The 12,200-nt window shown below is 34.8% G+C and overlaps 1 pseudogene; it reads right to left on the bottom strand.

Moving 5' to 3' along the window:
• Window positions 1–9,198: 9,198 nt before the first annotated feature.
• On the bottom strand, window positions 9,199–9,917 carry LOC100619261 (RNA transcription, translation and transport factor protein-like; annotated as a pseudogene).
• Between the last annotated feature and the right edge of the window lie 2,283 nt (window positions 9,918–12,200).

The following is a 12,200-nucleotide window of genomic DNA, read 5'->3' as shown; positions in this document are numbered from 1 at the left end:
AATAAAATCATAGATTAATGAGAAAGTTAGTATGCTTTGTTCTACATCTGACTCCCACAGTTCTTCTTCTGGTGATGGATAACTTTCCTTGTCTTAAGTCCTTCAGAATTGTTCCACATGATTGTACTGCTCTCAGCAAAGTAGCCAAGTTATTCACATTGATCATTGTGTGTATAATTAGATTATTCTTCCCAGAACTACCTTCCCAGCTTCCCATCTTTGTCCTCACCTTAGTTTTGGAGCTAAAGTTGTGAATGTAGCTCCACCTCTCTGCTCCCAGAATGCAGTTGTGGAGGTTGGGTGAGAGCCAGGTAGAAGTTTACCCACATGGCCATACTTAACCTTTGTACTTTGTTCTTTTATTTCTTCTACTTCAAGTGCTAACTAATAAATCATAAAATATAATACTTGGAGTTATTGGATATTAACTTAATTTGTACATGTGCAATATTGCTATTATTGTCTACAATGTTCTCCCAGTTCTGCTTATTTTGCTCTGGGTCAGTTCATGTAGATCTTTCCAGCTTTTCCTGAAATCTTCCTTCTTATCATTTTTTATAGCACAATAATATTCCTTCACCAACAGATACCATAAGTTATTCAGCCATTTCCCAACTGATGGACATCCCCTCAATTTGCAATTTTACCAGCATAAAAAGAGATGCTATAAATATTTTTGTACATAAAGGTCCTTTCCCCTTTTTTATGACCTCTTTGGTATACAGAGCTAATAGTGCTATTATTGGATCAAAGGATATGAATTATTTTATAATCTTCCAAGCACAGTTTCAAAATTCCCTCCAGAATGGTTGGATCAGCTCACAACTCCACTAACAATGCATTAGTGTCCCATCATATTCCCTCTAACACTTAATCACTTTTCTTTAGTGTCATATTGGTTTATATAAGATATGAGGTGGTAACTCAGAATTGTTGTAATTTTCATTTCTCTAATCAAGAGCAATTTGGAACATTTTTTATGTAGATATTGATAGCTTTATTTCATTATCTGAAAATTGCTTGGTCATATCCCTTGACCACTTGACAAAAGGGGAAATATTTGTATTGCTACAAATTTTACTTAGGTCTTTATAAATTTGAGAAATTAGACTTATAAGAAAAATTTGTTTTGAAATCCCCCCCAATTTATTGTTTCCCTTCTAAACTTGGCTACATTGGTTTTATTCATAAAAAGGTTTTAACACGACATCATCAAAATTATTTATTTTATTACTTATAATGTTCTAGATATCATTTGTTAATAAATTCTTCACTTCTCCATATATCTGACAAGTATTTTCAATTTATTTATTTATTTATTTACAGTATCATTCTTTATATCTAAATCATAGGCCCATTTTGATCTTATTCTTGTATAGGGTATGAGATAATGGCTTATACCTACTTTCAGACTTACTTATTTTCAGTTTACACACAGTTTTTGTTAAATAATGAGTACTTATGCCAAAATTTGGGGTCTTTGAGTTTTTCAAACACTAGTTTGCTTTGGTGATTTACCCCTATATATTGTGTATCTAAATTATTCCATTGGTCTTCCATTCTATTTCTTAGCCAGCACCAGACTGTTTTCATGATTACTGCTTTATAGTCATATAGTTTGAGATCTGGTATTGCTAGGCCACTTTCCTTCACATTTTTTTCATTAATTCTAATTATATTCTTGATATTCTAGTGGAGCTCAAGGAGGAAATAGATAGTAAAATAATACTAGTGGGAGACCTGAATCTTCCTCTATCATATCTAGAAAAATCAAACCAAAAACAAATAAGAGGAAAGAGATGTGAATGAAATCTTAGAAAAATTAGAGTTAATAGATATGTACAAAAAAACAAATAGGGACAAAAAAGAATACACCTTCTTTTCAACTACACATGGTACATTTACAAAGATTGACCATGTAGTAGAGCATAAAAACATGGCAAACAAGTGCAAAAGAGCAGAAATAATAAATATTTTTTTCAGATCATAATACAATAAAATAATAATCTATAATGGTACATGGAGGGGCAAATCTAAAGTTAATTGGAAATTAAATAATTTGATCCTCCAAAATCAGTTGGAAATCATAGAAACAATAATTTCATTGAAGAAAATGACAATGATTAGACATCCTTTCAAAATCCATGGGAGGCAGCAAAGGCAATAATCAGAGGGAAATTTATATTGTTGAGTGCATATATTAACAAACTAGGGAGGGCAAAGGTCAATGAATTGGGCATGAAATTAAAAAACTAGAATGTGAACTCCCCAGATGAAAATAAATTAGAGATCCTAAAATTTAAGGAGAAATTAATCAAATTGAAAATAAAAAATACTATTGAATTAATAAATGTGACTAGAACCTGGTACTTTGAAAAACAAATAAAATAGACAAAGTACTGGTCAATCTAATAAAAAGAGGAAAGAAGAAAACCAAATTAACAGTATCAAAGATGAAACAGGAGATCTCATCTCTAATGAAGAGGAAATTAAGTCAATCATTAAAAAATTCTTTGCCCAATTATATGGTAATAAATATGGCAATCTAGTTGATATGGAGGAATATTTACAAAAATATAAATTGTCTAGATTAACAGAAGAAGAAATAGTAACTTAAATAACCCCATATCAGAAAAAGAAATTGAATAAGCCATCAAAGAACTCCCTATGAAAAAATCCCCAGGACCAGATGGGTTCACAAGGGAATTCTATTAAACATTCAAAGAACAAATAATACTAATACTATACAAACTATTTGACAGAATAAGCAAAGAAGACATTCTACCAAATTCCTTTTGTGACATGAATATGGTACTGATTCCAAAGCTAGGTAGATCAAAAACAGAGAAAGAAAACTACAGACCAATATCCTCAATGAGTATAGATGCAAAAATCTTAAATAGAATACTAGAAAAAAGAGTCCAGCAAGTCATCACGAAGGTTATTCATTATGATCTGGTGGGATTTATACTAGGAATGCATTCAACATTAGGAAAACCATTCACAAAATTGACCATATTAATAAGCAAATCAACAAAAATCACATGATTATCTCAATAGATGCAGAAAAAGCCCATGACAAAATACAACACTCATTCCTATTGAAAGCAATAGAAAGTATAGGAATAGAAGGGTCTTTCCTAAAATTAATAAACAGTATATATCTAAAATCATCCGCAAACATCATCTGCAATGGGGATAAAATAGAAGCCTTCCCAATAAGATCAGGAGTGAAACAAGGATGTGCATTATCACCTCGATTATTTAACATTATGCTAGAAACCCTAGCAGTAGCAATTAGAGAAGAAGAAGAAATTACAGGTATTAAAATTGGCAATGAGGAGACCAAGCTATCACTCTTTGGGGATGATATGATGGTATACTTAAAGAATCCTAGAGAATCAACTAAAAAGCTAGTCGAAGTAATCAACAACTATAGCAAAGCCACAGAATACAAAAAAAAAAAAACACCCACATAAGTCATCAACAAGGTCTAATTACTCAAATATATAAGAAGCTAAATCAATTGTACAAAAAGAAAGCTACTCCCCAATTGATAAATTGGCAAGGTACATGAATAGGTATTTTTCAGATAAAGAAATAAAAAATATTAAAAAACACATGAAAAAGTGTTCTAGATCTCTTATAATCAGAACACCTCTGAGATACCACCTCACACCTAGCAGATTGCCTAACATGACAGGGAAGGAAAATAATAAATGTTGGAGGGGATGTGGCAAAATTGGAACATTAATGCACTGCTGGTGGAGTTGTGAATTGAACCAACCATTCTGGAAGGCAATTTGGAACTATGCCCAAAGGTTAAAAGATTGCCTTCCCTTTGCTCCAGTCACACCACTACTGGGTTTACATCCTAAAGAAATCATAAGGGAGAAGAGTTGTACAAAAACATTTATTGCCTCACTCTTTGTGGTGGCAAAAAATTGGAAAATGAGTGAATGTGCTCCAATTAGGGAATGGCTGACAAATTGTGGTATATGTTGGTGATGGAATACTATTGTGCTAAAAGGAATAATAAACTGGGGGAATTCCATGTGAACTGGAACAACCTTCAGGAATTGATCCAGTGTGAAAGGAGCACAACCAGGAGAACATTATACCCAGAAACTGACACACTGTGACATAATCGAACGTAATGGACTTCTCTAATAGCAGCAATGCAATGATCCAGGACAATTTTGAGGGACTTATAAGAAAGAACACTATCCACGTCCAGAGAAAGAACCGTGGGAACAGAAACAGAAGAAAAATAACTCCTTGACCACATGGGTTGATAGGGATATGATTAGGGATGTAGACTCTAAAGGATTACCCTAGTGCAAATGTCTGTAATATGTAAATAGTTCTTGATCAATGACACATGTAAAACTCAGTAGAATTGTGCATTGGCTATAGAAAAGGGTTGGGTGGAAGGGCAGGAAAGAACATGAATCTTGTAACCATGGAAAATTCTTCTAAATTAATTAATTAAGCAAAATTTTCCAAATTACAAAATAAAATAAAAAATAAATATTTCAGCATTGAGGCAGTAATACAATATTAATTTTCTAGAATGAGGACAGAATTAGCCTTAATACAAAGTTTCATTATCTAAAATTTTAAGTTATTCTGGTTCAAAAAGTTTTGTTTTTTTAAACCCTTATCTTCTACCTTAAAATCAACACTATGTACTGATTCCAAAGCAGAAGAGCCTTAAGGGCTAGGCAATGAGGGTTAAATGACTTTCCCAGGGTCATACAACTGGGAAGTGTCTGAGGCCACATTTGAACCCAAGTCCTCCTGTCTCTAGGCCTGGTTCTCAATCCACTGAGCTACCCAGAAACCTTCTAATGAAGCTTTTTTAAGCTTTTTTTTTTTAAAGAAAGGTCTCATGAATCTAAAATAAGACAGTTAAGGGCCTACTGCCTCACATTCCAAATATTCAGTTTAAGCATCTCCCTTGTTCAATGATGACACATAAATACTCAATTTACCCTTGTTTATATAGGCCTCTTAATTTTAAGATTTTGAGATAAGTTTTCCCAATAAATCATCTTTTAGACAACAAGATACCTGACATATGCAGAACTAAAAGAGCATTTGAAAGTTATTTAATGGGTTACATACTATTTGAAAAGGATTTTTATTAAAGGAAAGGAAAATAGCTAAAAAAGTCTAATATTTTTGTTGGAAGGAAAATTTAGAGAAAATTTAACTCCCAATTTGATATTCTATAAGCCAGGTTTACTAATTTTACTTGATTTCTGGAAATGTTACAATCCACTTTTGCTCTGGCACATATCATTTATGACAGTGATTTAAATGCTCTGTAAAATTCAAGTTCCCAGAGTAAATTCCATCTGGTTTAAATACTGGAGTATAATATTATTTACTCTAGTTTAATCTTTTAGATCCTTCTGAAATATATACAACTGAGGAAATTAGTCTGAAGGTCTTCTCTGGAACAGATAGATGTTTCCATACACTTAAGGGATGGGATTAAGTGCATTTGGTAAAGATCTTGATTACTGGTTTGTTACTTCCCTTATCAGACAATGCAATCCATATCATATTGTTCAGGAAAATGCATCATGGAAGCATAGCTGTTGGCTTTCCTGAGCCTTTTAACAATAGAGATATAAAGAAACAGTAAGAAGATGCCATGATTTTAGAAAGTTCTGCTTCTCTTGGAAGAGATAGACTTATTCATTGAGAAATTATTTCTTGTACTTTGTGGAACCATTATACTTTGAAAATGAATCTGTTTGAGTTAGTAGAGGATAAGGAGAAGGAAGCCAGTCTTACCATAATGACTTTTCCTATATCCACCTTTCAAAACATCAAGGGCCAAAACAACTTTCAAGAAAAGAAAAATCCAAAAGGTAGTCAGAGAACATCTGGGGCACTGGAGTGAGAAGAAAGCAGAGCCAGCAAGAGGCTATCATAAAGAAGGAAGAACAAACCAATAGCAAGCCACAAACCCCACCCCATATCTTCTCTCCTACGTTAGGAACCTAAGCCAAGCCAACATTTAGATATTAAGATCATGCCTGGGAAAATAGTGGTCCAAGCCAATCACACCCCTTGAAATTTCAAACCTGTGGAGCTTTCTGGAGACCCAGCCCAGGGCAATTTGAGCTGAAGTGGGATGATTCATGTGGGACCAGTGCAAACCATGGAATCCCTGTCTGGGCTTGTTATAGAGACATAATTCACAACTTAGGGTGAAGACACAGTTCACTGTCCCCCTCCCCACCTTTTTGACCAAAACTAAGGGTGGAGCTTCAGGACAGGGCAATCAAGGGTGTGCCTGGATCAAATACATAGTGAGTCCAAAAACTTGAGCCTAAGCCAAGGGCTAGAATTTAATCAGTCCCTGACTTGATGAAGTTCAGAGTATGATCAAAAGCTTGCCCCAAGCCTGAGGCAAGTCTTTAAGTTATCAGCATCCCAAGGGTCAATTGAATCAGCAAGGGAAGGGACTTTCAGATCTCTTAACTCTCAGACTATCACATTGTCGTCTAAGAACTGAAACAGACAAAAACCCCCAAAATAAGCTGAGAATAACATCAAAGAAGGACTAAAATTTAAGAGGGTACCCCAACTTCCCAGAAAACAGAGCCTACCCATAATTAGACAGGAAAAATGAGCAAACAATCAAAAAAGCACCTAACTCTAAAGAATTTTTATGGAGACAAAGAACAAGGTACAAATACAGCATAAGACAACAAAAGCAAGGGAAACACACACAAAGTACATAAGAAAAATATGGATTGGACACAGATTCTGGAAGACCTCAAAAAAGACTTCAAAAACCAATTAAGAGAGACAGAGGAAAAGTGGAGAAGAGAAATGAAAGTGATGCAAGAAGAAATAGGCCAATTGAAAAAGGAGAACCAAAAACTGAAAGAGGAAAATAAATTCTTAAAAATCAGAATTGACCATCTAAGCAACTCATGATATCATTAGAAATCAAGAAACAATAAAGCAGAATCAAAGGAATTAAAAAATAGAGGAAAACATGAAATATCTAACTGAAAAAACAACTAACATAGAAAATAGATCTAGTAGAGACAATTGAGAATTATTGGACTATCTGAAGCCATGATTAAAAAAAAAACAAAAAAACCTTGGACATCATATTATAAGAAACACCATTATTAATTTTTTATTCATAAGAATTGTTAGAAACTGCCCAGAGATCCCCAAAGAAGAAAATAAAATTGAAATTGAAAGAATTCATAGATCATCTCTAGAAAGAATCCCCAAATGACAACTTCCAGGAATATAATAGCTAAATCCAAAAGTCATTAAGCCAAGAAGAAAATACTTCAAACAGCCAGAAAGAAATCATTCACATACAATGGAGCTACAATTAGGATCACACAGACCTAGCAGTTTCCTTATTAAAGGATAAAAGGGCATGGAATATATAAATAAATAAATCAGTATTGCTTGAAATAAAATCCTGTGTTTATTGGCCTACACAGATTTATACATAAGTATATTAATGAGTAAACCCTTTATGCCCCTGTTATTATTTTTTTGTTATTTCTTTTAGTATTAACCTCTTTATTTAGCTCTAGTTGTATATATATATATATATATATATATATATATATATATATATATATATATGTCTAAATACATATTTATGTCTTGTCATTTCATCCTCTACAGTTTGTCACTGTTCCCTCTAAGTGTAATTCTTCTCGCTGTCCAGGTGATAATAACAATTTTTAAGAGTTACCAATGACCTCTTTTCTTATAGGGATACATATCATTTTAACTTATTGGGTCTCTTAAAAAAAGGTTTTTTTTTCTTTTTTCCCTTTTAATTTCCTTTTGATGATTCTCTTGAGTTCTATGCTTGGGCATCAAATTTTCTGTTCAGGTCTGGTCTTTTCTTTACAAATGCTTGAAATTCTTCTATTTTGTTGAAGGACCATACCTTTCTCCTGTAAGAATATAGTCAATTTTACTGTGTAGTTGATTCTTGGTTGTAGACCTAGTTCCCTTGCTTTCTGGAATATCACATTCTATGCCTTTAGGTCATTCAGTGTGGATGCAGCTAGATATGTGTTATCCTCACTGTGGTTCCATGGTATTTGAATGACTTCTTCTTGGCAGCTTGTAATATTTTTTCCTTGGCCTGATAGTTCTTGAATTTGGCTATAACATTCCTGGGTGATGTCAGCTGGGGATTAAGTATAGGAGATGATCTGTGGATTCTTTCAATCTCCACTTTTCCCTCTTGTTCTAGGAGATCGGGGCAGTTTTCTTGGATAATTCCAATAGTATGGCATACAGGCTTTTTCTTTTGTCATGGTCTTCTGGTAAACCAATGATTCTTAAGTTGTCTTTCCTGGAACAATTTTCTAAATCTGTTTTGTGAATGAGATGCTTCATATTTTCCTCAATTTTTTCATTCTTTTGGTTTTGTTTTATAGTGTCCTATTGCCTTGTGAAGTCACTTAATTCTCATTGTTGTATTGTGTTCTTAAAGACTAGATTTCATCCCTGGTTTTTTGGTCCTCCTTCTCATTCTAGTCTGATTTTCTATGGAGGTCATCTTTCATTCTCTTTACCTCATCTCTCATCTCCTTTTCCTCATATTTCATCCTCTTTACCTCATCTTTCATCTCCTTTACCTCACCTTTCATCTTCTTTGCTTCATTTTTCATCTCTTTTGCCTCATTTTCAAGCTGGTTGATTTTAGCTCTCAAGGCACTATTTTCTGTTTCCAGATGACTTAACTTAGTTTTAAAGTTCTTTTCCCATTTGTCTTCAGACTCTCTTAATTGTGTTTTGAATTGTAGTTTGAGTTCTTCCAAAGACTGTATCCAATTTGGTGGAGTTTCTGTTTTATTGCAAGATGTTCCCTCCTCCTTCTCTGTTCCATTTGCTCTTTGTTCATTGCCTGTATAGAAGCTTTCAATTGTAATTTCATTTTTTCTTTTTCTGTTGTTTGCTCATATTTACCCCCTTCTTTACTCCCTGCAGTTGTTTGTGCTCTTGCTCCTCTCATTTTTTTTTTGGTTTTGGGGTTTTCTGTCAGTTTCCCCTCTTGGAGCTTTGTCAGGAGATCTCTCAGTGCAGTCTGTGGGGGAGGGGTGTTGGAGCTTGAACTTCCCTGTCCTCTGGAGGCTTTGATTGGATTAAAGTCCAGCAGTCTGTGGGGGAGAGGTATTGGAGCTTGAGCTTTCCTGATCTCTAAAGACTTTTGATACGATTAATTTCGTCTTGGTTGGGTTTGATGTACCCTGAGACCAAAACCTCCTGGAAGGCTAGAGCAATATGGAGTGTCTCTGTCACTGTGACTAGGCTGCTTGCTCTGCATTCCCTCTCCAGCTCCTTCCCCATTGCCTCTTTTGTCTGATTTGCCTTCCAAACTGCCTCCTGAGTTAAGTGTTCCTGAGCCAAAATGGGAATTGCCTTAAGCATAACCAAGTAATTATCATGGCTCTGAATCTGAAGAAGGTTGGCTAAAGCCATTACTCCTGCTTTAAAATTAGGATTATTCACATCCAAATTAATCAGAGGCTCTACATTTTTAGCTGCATTGTCAGCATTTTTAGCATTATCAGCTGTGGAATCCTTGTATTTATCAGCATTATCTCCATATTCAAGTCTAACAGCTACACCAAGAATCCAATCAATTGTTTCTTATCGTTCTTGAATTTTGAAAGGGCAGTTAACATCTTTGAGATACTTTTCAAAGAACTTAGGCCATTCACTATTGTGGATGTTTCTTAAGTTTCCTCTGTCTTCAATCTTGTAGTGTCTGATCTTTTTATCTTCAAGCCAAACAATAAAAAAAATAATAAAAATTCTGTTTCATCTTTGCAATTGAAGCCAGCTGGATTGTGATAATTGAGGGCCATCAGCTTTCCGCAGAACATGGTACCGGCTTCTAGCTTGGTCGTCGGGGCACACGAGGGGAAGGAAGCTGCAGCACCAGCAGCAGCTAAAAAAGAAGCTCTTGCCCCTGTTATTATGTTTGTGTATAAAGAACTTATTTCTTCTCTCTAATGGAATCTAAATCAATGTTTCATATATAGGATTTTCCTTTCCTTCATCTTCTTGGAGTTCTTTTCTTCAAACCAGGCCACCAGAGACTGTAACTTCAGGGAACCAATCCATTCAACTTAGCACTCTTTGAGAATAGACAATGTCTTCATTATTCTGGTCATTTTCTGTCTTGTTGTGCCCAGCGGGTTCATTATTCTATAACCTTGACATTTCTGGAAAAATGTATGCTTCTAATGTAAAGACTCTAATTGATATGAGAAGATAGGTCCATTTAGAATCTTTCAGAATGCAGAGAGAGTGTGTACTTATCTACACTATTAAAGAAGTCCAGTGTAGAACAGTATTTTTTATCTCATCTGATCTTGAAAGACAGCTTGGCCTGAGTTCTGGATATTATGTTGCTATTCAGGCAGTCTAGCTACCCTTCTTCTCTTCCTTTGGGAACTTGAGGAAAATATAGATATCTCAGCTTTCTCTTTCATTCATATGAAGAGAACCCATTTCTTTCCTATCTTTGAGCTCAAGAAAAAAGTGATTAAAAAAACAAACGGATCCTGACCTGGCCACCCTCCCAGTGCCATAGGATTGAAGGTGGGAAATTTTCAAGCCAGAATAATGATGGACACAGATTCAAGTAATGAGAACTGTCCCAAATTGGAATGGATAGACTTAGGGGATAGTGGGTTACCCATCACTAGATATCTCCAAGCAAAATCTGGATGACTATTCAGGTATATTGTAGAAGATTATTGTTCAGGTATCCTTCAGACTGGATGGTCTATGAGGCCCCTTCCAACTGAGATTCTCTTATTCCACAAAATAATCATCAAGTTTAATGCTCAATTATCCTGATCAGATAATGGTTCAGCTCAAGAAAAGGTCATTGTAAAATTAAACAGATATTGGAGAAAAAATTGTATCAAGGCAAACAGAATAAGGTCAAGATTGTAGGAATCATGGAAACAGTATATTAGAAAGACTTTAAGGAGGCTTAGGTCACATTCCATTTCTCATGTGCAGTAGTACATCTCTTTTTTCCAATAACCCAGGAAAACTTTAGAAAGAGGCCTTAGTATATTTATACATAGTTGTGACTAGAACTATGTGATTCCATACTTCTAACACCACTGAATACATCTAGACTATATGATCTCACTAAAAAAGAAAAACTCAACTATATTTTGTTAAAGTAATCAAGTGCCATTCATAAGGCCTGATAGGAACTTCTCTCCATATTTCTTGGGAGGTCAATGAACTGTTGAGTTTGGGGTCAAAGGGCCTGTTTTCAAATCCTATCTTTTCTGTTTCCCCCCTATGACCTTTACCTGTCTAGATCTCAATTTCCTTCTCGATAAAATGAAAAGATTGGACTACATGTTCTATAAGATCTTTTCCTGCTCTAAATCTGACTTCTCATGTTATGTATACAGAGAAATGTCTCCCTAGATGGAAGGAGGGATGGTTGGGAGAGGGAAATCCAAGCGTTTAGTTGAGAGGATGATTGGATTTATGGATTAGTGAAATGAGGGAGATCAAAGTTCTCCTATCAAAGAGAAGCAAATTCTTCAAAGAAGGTGACTTGGTTCTCATTATCTTTATAAGCTTGACCTCACAAACTGGGTCTTATACTCAAGAGGAAATCAGCAGAGTGAAAAATTTAATCTTGGGCACCATACTGGTTTTTCACTCTAGACAGGGTATTTTGAATTTTTAAGTAAAGAGCAGAATCCTGGGAAGCTCCAGGCTCAGAATTTAATTCTCAAAGCTATGATACTTCTCCTTAGCAGGAGCAAGGGTACCTGAGTTATGAAGAAATAGACTAATTTTTAAGCTAAATCCATACTCCTACTTCTAATTACTCACAGCCCCATCTTTTTGTCTTTATATTTTCACCTTCATTTCCCTCCACTTTCTACCTCTAACCCTCCTTGCTTCTTTCCTTTTGTGTGACAAATCAAGAAGATGAGCTTGGAACTTTAAAAAAATTATAAACAACCAACCTTTTCTTTGTCACCACCAAGAAAGACTCTAGTACTAGAAGTTTCAACACTGGGGAAAAACAAACAAACAAACAAATAAACAAAGCATTTTAACCTTACTAATAAATTTCCCTCAGTAACCATGGTGACAAAGGAGGATATCTAGGTGTGCGCTGACACTGGGAATCA

Source organism: Monodelphis domestica, chromosome 4, assembly GCF_027887165.1.
Source record: "Monodelphis domestica isolate mMonDom1 chromosome 4, mMonDom1.pri, whole genome shotgun sequence".
Lineage (NCBI taxonomy): Eukaryota > Metazoa > Chordata > Mammalia > Didelphimorphia > Didelphidae > Monodelphis > Monodelphis domestica.
The sequence above is the reverse complement of the archived record's forward strand: the minus strand, read 5'-3'. Positions and strand labels throughout refer to the sequence as shown.